Genomic DNA, 11,089 nt, shown 5'->3' on the forward strand with positions numbered 1-11,089 from the left:
CACATACACTGCTTAAAGAGTACCTGGACATAGTGAAAACTGATTAAAGTCAGCTCTTATAACATTATGATCAACACTGAATGCCCTGACACATGACCAGTCACTTACATCCTCTTTAATGCTTTGAAAAGTCTACTGTAATCAAGTTTTAATGATATAGGATGCTTTTCCTATTTGGATTTAATCACAAGACTTGACTCCATAATGAATACTATATATATAATTATGTTATGGTTTTTGTTGTTGCTCAATTTTTATTCTAATATATATACTTAATTTATTCAGAGAACCAAAATGTAAATACTTTGAACATTGATAATATATTAAAATAGCTAACCAATTTGAGAAGTACTAAGAGGGAAAACTGGTAGGAAAAGAGTAGGAATACTATTACTATCATTAAAAAATATATATATGGAGTCTAGAAATAGCATCCAAAGATAACGCTATATACTGAATATTTATGTCCCCCCTAAAATTCATATTTTAAAGCCCTAAACCCCACTGTGATGGTAATTGGAGAGGGGGGCTTTGGGAGATAATCAGGATTACAGGGGGCCATAAGGATAGGGCCCTTATCTGATAAGATTGGTGTCTTCTTAAGAAAACACATCTGCAACAGGACATCAAAAAGCTTATCCACCATGATTAAGTAGTATTCATCCCGGGGATGCAAGGCTGGTTCAGCATACGCAAGTCTATAAACGTAATTCACCACATAAACAGAACCAAAGACAAAAACCATACGATTATCTCAATTGATGCAGAGAAGGCCTTTGACAAAATTCAACAGCCCTTTATGCTAAAAACACTCAATAAACTAGGTACCTCAAAATAATAAAAGCTATTTATGACAAACCAACAGCCAATATCATACTGAATGGGCAAAAACTGGAAGCATTCCCTTTGAGATCTGGCACTAGACAAGGATGACCTCTCTCACCACTCCTATTCAATATAGTACTGGAAGTTCTAGCCAGAGCAATCAAGCAAGAAAAAGAAATAAAGGGTATTCAAATAGCAAAGAGGAAGTTAAATTGTCTCTATTTGCAGACGACACGACTGTATAGAAGACCCCATCGTCTCAGCCCCAAATCTCCTGAAACTGATAAGCAACTTCAGCAAAGTCTCAGCATACAAAATCAATGTGCAAAAATCACAAGCATTCCTATACACCAATAACAGACTTAAAGACAGCCAAATCAAGAACTAACTTCCATTCACAATTGCTACAAAGAGAATAAAATACCTAGGAATACAACTAACAAGGAACGTAAAGGCCCTCTTCAAGGAGAACTACAAGCCACTGCTCAACGAAATAAGACAGGACATAAACAGTTGGAGAAATATTCCATGTTCATGGTTAGGAAGAATCAATATCGTGAAAATGGCCATACTGCCCGAAGTAATTTACAGATTCAACACTATCCCCATCAAGCTACCAATGACCTTCTTCACAGAGCTGGACAAAAACACCTTTAACTTCACATGGAACCAAAAGAGAGCCCACATAGCCAAGTCACTTCTAAGCTAAAAGAATAAAGCAGGAGGCATCACACTACCGGACTTCAAACTATACTACAAGGCTACAGTAATCAAAACAGCATGGTACTGGTACCAAAACAGAGATATACACCAATGGAACAGAATAGAGGCCTTGGAGGCAATACAACATATCTACAACCATCTGATCTTTGACAAACCTGACAAAAACAAGCAATGGGAAAAGGGGTCCTTGTTTAATAAATGGTGTTGCAAAAACTGGCTAGCCATGTGGAGAAAGCAGAAACTGGACCCCTTCCTGATGCCTTACACTAAAATTAACTCCAGATGGATTAAAGACTTAAACATACGACCTAACACCATAAAAACCCTAGAAGAAAACCTAGGCAAAACCATTCAGGACGTAGGCGTAGGCAAGGACTTCATGACCAAAACACCAAAAGCATTGGCAACAAAAGCCAAAATAGACAAATGGGACCTAATCAAACTCCACAGCTTCTGCATGGCAAAAGAAACAGTCATTAGAGTGAATCAGCAACCAACAGAATGGGAAAAAATTTTTGCAGTTTACCCATCTGACAAAGGGCTGATATCCAGAATTTACAAAGAGCTAAAACAGATTTGCAAGAAAAAAACAAACAAACCCATTCAAAATTGGGCGAAGGATATGAAAAGACACTTTACAAAAGAAGACATACATGAGGCCAACAAACATATGAAAAATGCTCATCATCACTGGTCATTAGAGAAATGCAAATCAAAACTACATTGAGATACCATCTCACGCCAGTTAGAATGACGATCATTAAAAAATCTGGAGACAACAGATGCTGGAGAGGATGTGGAGAAATAGGAACACTTTTACACTGTTGGTGAGAGTGTAAATTAGTTCAACCATTGTGGAAGACAGTGTGGCGATTTCTCAAGGACCTAGAAATAGAAATCCCATTTGACCCAGCAATCCTATTACTGGGTATATATCCAAAGGATTATAAATCGTTCTACTATAAGGACACATGCACACGAATGTTCATTGCAGCACAGTTTACAATAGGAAAGACCAGGAACCAACCCCAATCCCATCGATGATAGACTGGACAGGGAAAATGTAGCACATATATACCATAGAATATTATGCAGCCATCAAAAACGATGAGTTTGTGTCCTTTGTAGGAACATGGATGAACCTGGAAACCATCATTCTCAGCAAACTGACACAAGAGCAGAAAATCAAACACCGCATGTTCTCACTCATAGGCAGGTGTTGAACAATGAGAACACATGGACACAGGGAGGGGAGCATTACACACTGGGGTCTGTTGGGGGGAGATAGGGGAGGGACAGCGGGGGGTGGGGAGTTGGGGAGAGATAGCATGGGGAGAAATGCCAGATACAGGTGATCGGGAGGAAGGGAGCAAATCACACTGCCATGTGTGTACCTATGCAACAATCTTGCATGTTCTTCACATGTACCATAAAACCTAAAATGCAATTTAAAAAAAATAAATAAAAATAAAATGAATAATTGTTCTACAAAAAAAAAACGAAAAGAAAAGAAAAAACATCAGAGGCCGAGTGCGATGGCTCATGCCTGTAATCCCAGCAATTTGGGAGGCCAAGGTGGGTGAATCACCTGAGGTCAGGAGTTTGAGGCCGGCCTGACCAACATGGAGAAACCCCGCCTCAACTAAAAATACAAAAATTAGCTGGGCGTGGTGTTGCATGCCTGTAATCCCAGCTACTCAGGAAGCTGAGGCAGAAGAATCGCTTGAACCCAGGAGGTGGAGGTTGTGGTGAGGATCGCGCCACTGCACTCCAGCCTGGGCAACAAGAGTGAAACTCCATCAAGAAGAAAGGAGAAGAAAATAAGTAGGGGTAGAAGGGGAGGAGGATGAGGAAGAAGAAGAGGAAAAGGAAGAAGAAAAGGAAGAGGAAGAGGAAGAAAAAGAAGAAGAAATATCCAAGAGCTCAAAATCTCTCTCTCTCTCTCTCTCTCTTTCTATCTCTGTCTCTCTGTCTGTCATGTGAGGATACAGGACACAGCAAGAGGGTAGGCATGTAAAAGCCAGGAAGAGAGCCCTCACCAGAAACTGAATCAGCCAGAATCTTGATCTTATACTTCACAGCCCCAGAACAGTGAGAAATGTTTAAGCCACCAGTCTATAGTATTTTGTTATGGCAGCGTTAGCAAACTAAGAGAGAAGATAAATCAAAAAAAAAAGATTTAAGCAATAAAAGTTTTTAAAAAGAACATGTTTTGCAATGAAAAAAAATTCAAACACGTATCCCCCATTGTCAATACAAAGTGTAACTCTGATCAAGCAAATATTATATGAGAAGTTTGTCTTTATAGATGTCACCCAGTTCAAAAAATAAAAGCGATGAGGAATTTATGTTTTCCTCATTTCGAAACATCTAATGAATTCATGGATCTAGACATTGAACATCAGTGGATACTAACATTATAAAAATAGAGATGGTAAGACATTCTCTGTCTCTGAATGGCATATGACACCATCTATGTGAACTCTTAACAAAAATATGAAAAATTAAGAAAAAACTGTTCATGTCTCTAATTATAAGAACTAATAGAGAATGGTGAGGGGAGACAAAGACAGAGTCAGAGATGAGGAAAGAGAGAAAGAGAAAGAAATTCTGTAAATTAAGAAACAAGGTATTTACCTACCAATTGCACTGTGAAAACTTTCTTTTGGATTCCAACCAAAGTTAAAAAAAAATTTTTTTAAATCATATGTATCAGATCAGAGTCATTAACTATCCACTAAAATGCATGCTCCTCCTTCCACATGTAAGAATTATCACTAAGAAGTAGCTGTCTGGCCAATGACTAGATTTTCCCCATTCTTTTGCATCTGGAGGTAATCATGAAATTAGTTCTTACAGTGGAATATGAGCGGAAGTGATAGACAGACTTTTGAGAAGTAGGTATACTTTCTCTATTCTTACTCCTCTTCTGAAAAGTTAGGTGCAAAGAATATTAAGAATCCAGGGAACAGTGGAACTACTATATGGAAGAAACTGGGTCCCTGAATCACTATTGGGCCCACTGGCCAGGAACATCTGCTTTGAACTCTTAGAAGGACAACATATAAATTTCTATTGTGTAATGCCATTGAAATTTAGAAGTTGTAATTGCTACAGAAGTTAGCATTCCCTTACTGGTACAGAAATCAGTACAGAAGTGAAATGCTTCCTATCTTTACATAGTTGTACAGTTCTACCATTCTTTTAATCTAAAAAGCCATGAATTGCAAGATGCACCATCATTTTGTGTACCACTAATTTTCTTAATACTACCAATTAAACTATAACATACCACAGATTTGTAACCTGCATCCTCATCTTAGATGTAAAAAGAGAAGACGTGGATTATAAAATCAAGCAAACATGGTATGTAGCTCCAACCTAATGGACAGATAACAACAGGCAGTGAGAAACTAGGCTTCTTGGGCTTAAAAGCTGGAAACCAAAGTGATGCAAAGCAAAATATCTGGTAGAAATCATCCCCTTCGAAACTAGGAAGCCAGCCATGTGCCAAAGAGCCTGATACTCCCAGAAAAGTGATTGGAAAAGGTTGAAGGTCAGTGTATGTGTTTTAGTTGCTGTTTTTGAGGAGCTATGACTGAAGACGAAAGGGAAAAAGAAATAAGCAGAGCCAGAAGTAAGACAATTGGCTGGACACAGTGGCTCACATCTATAATCCCAGCCTTTCGGGAAGCTGATGTGGGAGGATCGCTTGAGGTCTGGAGCGATTTTTTTTTTTTTTAAACCATTAGAGAAAGTATTTAATGATCTCAGGGTGGCTGAGGAGATGGAAGGAGACCCTCAAATCCATCTCTCCAAGGAGTTTTGGGCCGGGGTTTTTAAGGGATTTATGGAGGGCAAGGGGATGGAAAATTGGGGTCATTGATTGTTTGGGGTAAGAGGGATGAAATCAACATGGTGTAGAAACTGCATTGTTTGGGTAAGTCAGCTTCTCATGGGGTTCTTCAGACCAGCTGATGTCAGTAATTCCACTGGTATGCAGGACCTCATTAAGTCTCTGGCATTTACTAGTGGTCAATCAGTGGTAGATCCTGTTGGTGTCATGTCATTCATTATGAAAAGACAGCTAGAAAATGTAAATTGGTTCAATCATTGTGGAAGACAGTGGTGATTCCTCAAAGACCTGAAATGTGCAGCAGGCTGGAGCGTCAAGGGACTTAACCCCCTCGGCGCTCCATTTCAGATCCTGTGCTTATCTCATCCCTCCTGCAACCCAAGGTCCACGAAAGCCCTGCCAGACAGTGGGGAGCCATGGGTAGTCGCTGCAAATCTCTTTTTTTTTTAAGAGGAAGAGGAAGAGGGAGAGAGAATGGGGGTGTTGCTTTATTGCCCAGGCTAGAATGCAGTCTAAAAATGGGTATACCTATAATTGTGTTTAATAATACAGACATGAAAAAAAAATGAGGGAAGAAAATAACAAACAAGCAGCCAAACAATATTTCATTTAAACCTGTAAATAGGTGTGATGTGGTACTTATAAGAGTGTATATTTTGTGTATTTAAAGTGGAGAGTTCTATAAATATTAATTAAGTTTACTTGTTCCGGATCTGAGTTCAAATCCTGGATATCATTGTTAGTTTAGTCTCATTGATCTAATATTGATGTTGAAGTCTCCCACTATTATTGTGTGGGAGTCTAAGTCTCTTTATAAGTCTTATATATCTGGGTATTCCTGTATTGGGTGCGCATATATTCTGGATCTTTAGCTCTTCTTATTGCATTGATCCTTTTATCATTATGTAATATCCTTCTTTGCTTCTTATGATCTTTGTTGCTTTGAAGTCTATTTTATCAGAGGCAAAAATTGCAACTCCTGCTTTTTATTTATTTATTTATTTTGCTCTCCATTTGGTTGGTAAATCTTTCTCCATCCCTTTGTTTCGAGTCTTTGTGTATCCTTGCATGTGAGATGGGTCTGGATGCAGCATACCGATGGGTTTTGGCTTTTTTTGCCTGTCTGTATCTTTGGATTGGGGGATTTAGTCGATTTAAATTTAGAATTAATAATAATATATGTGAGTTTAATACTGCCATTTAATGTTAGCTGGGGGTTTTGCCCATTAGTTGATGTAAATTCTTGATTATGTTGATGCTCTTTAATTTTTGGTATTTTTTAGAAAGGCTGATACTGGTTGTTGCTTTCTATGTGTAGTGGTTCTTTCAGAAGCTCTTGTAAAGCAGGCCTGGTGGTGATGAAATCTCTGAGTGCTTGCTTGTTCACAAAAGATTTTATTTTTCCTTTGCTTATGAAGCTTAGTTTGGCTGGATGTAAAATTCTGGGTTGAAAGTTCTTTTCTTTAAGGATGTTGAATATTGGCCCCCAATCTCTTCTGGCTTGTAGGGTTTCTGCTGAGGGATCTGCTGTGAGTCTGATAGGCTTCCCTTTATGGGTAGCCTGACCTTTCTCTCTGGCTGCCCTCAGTATTTTCTCCTTCACTTCAACCCTGGTGAATCATGGGCAGCCTGGGCAACAAAGTGAGACCCGTCCAAGAAAGAAAGATATAAGACAAAGAGAGAGAAAAGAAGGAAGAAAAGAGAGAAAAGAAGGAAGGAAAGAGATTAAGGGAAGTGAAAGTAAGGGAGGGGGAAGGGAGGGGAAAGGGAGGGGAAGGGAGGGGAAGGGAGGGGAAAGGGAGGGGGAAGGGAGGGGAAAGGGGGGGAAGGGAGGGGGAGGGGAGGGGAAGGTGAGGGGGGAGGAAGGGAGAGGAAGGGAGGGGAAGGGAAGGGGAGGGGAGGGGAGCCAAGAAATTTGGGTCACACAGGTGACAGCTTCTGTACTGCAAATAAAAAGTGACAAGACTGGAAAAAAAAAAACTTGCTCAACATAGACTCATAAAGAATTCTCAGTTAAACAAAAGGACGTAGCCTTGTGGGAAATATTACATGGAGGTGTGCCCTTCTCAAGCCAGACTGTCATTTCAAACGAACTTAAGGCAGATTCTACTAATTTGAGAGGGAATGAAGGATGAAAATAGAAACTCTCTGGGTGTAATTAATGACATAGGGAACTAACTACAGCATCAGAAGTTGGACACATTTTTTAGAGAATTATATTTCCAAATAAACTATGAGTTGCCTTAAAAATGGTTACATCAGTAAAACAAACAGCAGGCTATAAAAAGGGTTATATAAATAACCCTTTTTCTATTAAAAAAAAAAAAAAAAAAAAAAACTCTTTTTGTAACCTGCTGTTTGTTTTACTGATGTAACAATTTTTATGAAGACCAGCAGGTCTCCATACCTACAGAGCAGAAAATGAGGCTGCAGCAGTGAAAACTGCAGAGATTTCCACCCATATCAATATAGTCAAGGATTAAAATTAACACGGATATTTTATTAAAAGTCATAAACTTAATCATGGGAAGAATTTTTAAAAATATAGAACTCATATTGGAAGGCAAAGTGGGTAGCATAGATGTTATTTCACAGGGAATTGCTGGAGTCTATCAAAAGTTGGTAAAACAAAAAATCGGTTTGTAAGCATATAATTTATAAGCAACTGACAAAGAAATTTATGAGTATGTTTATGGAGTAACGCCTCAGGAGGACTAAAACTGTGAGACTGAGTATGAAGGGGAAAGTACTAGAGAAGGACATTTAATTTTTGTTTTATGTCTTTCTCTTCTACTTCAAATGAAACTGATCAGTTATGACCCAGCATACCATGGGATATCATACAGCAATTACTAAATGAGACTGAGAGGTACCAATTAATCATGAAGTGAGCAAAGCACACCAGTGGGACAGCCAAAATATCTTTTAAAGTGTATAGATCTAGAGATGGACAGATGATGAATGAATGGATGGATGGATGGATGGACGGAGGGATGGTGGGGGGTAGAGAGAGAGAGAGAGAGGGAGGACCTATAGACAGAAACTTGTTTCTTTCTTTGTAGAATATCAGGAAGGATTCACACTAAACTACCTCCAATATCTTTGGGATAGAAGGGGAAGAGCCTTGGAAGCAGAACCCACCCTCAATTATTTAGTACCCTAAACTCTCAGCACCTGAGTGCCACCAAACTTCAAACAGCAAATCTTAGGTTCATTGAATGGTATGTTACCGCTTTCAGGATAATACTGGAAATCACAAAGGTCTGTATCTCGTTGATGTTTTAGTTTGGACCTCTTATTGTGTCTTTAAAGGACTTGCTTCTGACTATTTCTGGCCGCTTTTTCCAGCGGTCATTGGGAGATTTCATAAATCTTTAAGGCCCCATCACGGATGATGTCAGCTTCTTTGATTATGGAAAACCTTGAGGAGTTTATTATACATTTATCAATGTAACTTTGTAAACAAAAGAGACGGGGAAAGAGAACGAAGTACCTTTCCAGGGAAATAATAAAACCTGATTTCCGCTATTAAGAACTTAAATCCAAGACGGAAAAAAAGGAAGCGGCTTGCTGCGGTCCACGTCCAGGTTGGATTGGCTGTGCCCAGATCGGAGGACCCTCACTTTGTCGTCAATATGCAACCCCTCATGAAGTGCCACGATACAGAGGAGATGAGGCCGGGAGCAGGGGCTCACACCTGTCTTCCCAGCACTTTGGGAGGCCGAGGCGGGCGGATCACCTGAGGTCAGCAGTTCGAGACCAGCCTAGCCAACATGGTGAAACCCCCGTCTCTACTAAAAATACAAAAATTATCCGGGCGTGGTGGCCCTCTCGGGTGAAGAGGACCCCTCAAATGCCTGAGCACTGTCCTGTCCCTCTTCCCCCTCCCCTCCCTAAGCCTGACCTCCACCTGCCGGAGCCCCGTGGGCACCGCACCTCCCCGCGCAAGCGAAGCCCTCAGCCCCCCTCCCTGTCCGGCCCATCTGGATGCGGAAGGAAACACAGAACCCCCGCGGGACGGCTCCGCTCCAGGCTCGCGGGAGACACCCTGCGTCACCCGCAGTCCTCACCCGACCCTGGACCCGGACCCACGGTGTCCCAGGAGCGTGAGCGCCGCACGTCTGGCGGGAAGAGGCGGAGCGGGCCGGAGCGCAGCGCCTGGCTGAGGGAGCGCGCGCCCCGGAGGGTACTGAGGCTCTGAGCCAGGAAGTGGCGCCGGAGTTCCGAGCTAGGGCGTGAGTTTCGCTTTCGTTTCTCCACCGTGAGGCCTTTCCGGCTTCCACATCCCCCGTGTTCTGGAGGCAGAATCTTAGGTCTCGGGTAGGCAGGGGCCCCCATGCGTTGATTTACTCTGAGGATCTCAGGGAGATCAGAGCAGAGGCCGCGCTGCGCCATCTGGGACAGGCCTGTAAACGTAAAGGAAGGAAAGCAGAGAGATCTGGATTCCACACGAGGAACCGAAGAGGCTGAGGTTAAACGCAGCATGCTGAGCGCTCTGAAAGCCTGGGGTGAGGTGTGCAGGGTTTCCTTTTTGGCTAGGTACTGGACGTGCAAAAATGGAGTTAAAGAGGATACGGGTTTTGAGTTTTGGTCCTAAGACGTTCATGTTATGAAAAATGTCCAATAGTATAAGTGTCCAGTGTGAACATTTGAAAGTACAAAGATTTTAAATGGAGAAGAAGAATGCTCTGTAGTTTCGTCATCAAGCTCATTCATGTTTAGAATTCGAGTTTCAACCCCAGCCAACTGTGGCTCCAGACACTTAATTCTGTGTCTCCAGACACTTAATTCCATGACGTTAGTGCTCCAGACACTTAATTCCATGACGTTATGCATGTGCAGAATATATTGAGATTCAAGGGTTTTGGAGACTTGATCCCACAGCCTTGCTTTTAGGTGTGAACTTTTAGGGTTGCTGGAAAAGTAGACCTTGGTCCTTTCTGTGGGGCACCGATTGCATTCCAGCCCTTCTTCCCTGGGAGCGGTCTGCCCTATCACCAACATCTTCACCCCTGCATGATTCAGCGGGCTCTTGACTCACATTGCAGAACGCCACCTCTCTTTACTCATAACTTCTGCCCAGGCTCACTCCCTTGATCTGAATTAATCTATTCCCATAAAGCTACTTTGTTTTTCTTCAGAGGAATCACTGAGGTCCTCATCCTTCACCCCGTGGCTTTCTACTTGATCTGATCAATGTCCTCCTGCCAAATTTCTGACCCACTGTCATCCCCAGCCACACCTCTCTAGCTGTATACCACTTGGATTTCTCAGAAAAGCTCAAAGGACGTGTCTTCTCCCTTTTTACTACTGACCTGCATTTCTTTGCTTATTACTCACTTTCCACCCCCATGGTGTTTGCTTGATTAAAAATCTCCCCACTTGAGAAATGCCAGATATAGGTGATGGGGAGGAAGGCAACAAACCACACTGCGATGTGTGTACCTATGCAACAATCTTGCATGTTCTTCATATGTACCCCAAAACCTAAAATGCAATAAAAAAAATCTCCCCACTTCCCCCAGACACCTTTTCACGCCAGGAACAAGCACCAGTGAGTAATAGCTGCCCATCCAGCCCAGTTAGAAGCTTCCAATTCCTCAGGGTGGCCTGAGGCAGAAGAGTGTCCCTAAGGTCATCTCAGCTCCTGGATCCCAAGTCTGATTCTCTTTCCTACACTTCTCA

At 41.6% G+C, this 11,089-nt stretch overlaps 1 protein-coding gene across 3 annotated transcripts in view; it reads right to left on the minus strand.

The window, feature by feature from the left end:
- Window positions 1-9,607, minus strand: part of LOC116565151 (probable ATP-dependent RNA helicase DDX60-like) — a 129,181-nt gene extending 119,574 nt beyond the window's left edge. Inside the window, exon 1 of one of the 3 annotated variants that reach the window (XM_032298615.1) lies at window positions 9,475-9,607. The gene's annotated coding sequence lies outside the window, so the exon portion shown is untranslated. Of the gene's footprint in view, window positions 1-4,840; window positions 5,910-8,634; window positions 8,803-9,474 lie in introns of those variants that run through there. The other 2 variants (XM_032298614.1, XM_032298616.1) reach the window with 2 other exon arrangements.
- Between the last annotated feature and the right edge of the window lie 1,482 nt (window positions 9,608-11,089).

Source organism: Sapajus apella, unplaced genomic scaffold (genome assembly GCF_009761245.1).
Source record: "Sapajus apella isolate SASKATOON/1434 unplaced genomic scaffold, GSC_monkey_1.0 scaffold39, whole genome shotgun sequence".
In the NCBI taxonomy this organism is placed as follows: Eukaryota; Metazoa; Chordata; class Mammalia; order Primates; family Cebidae; genus Sapajus; species Sapajus apella.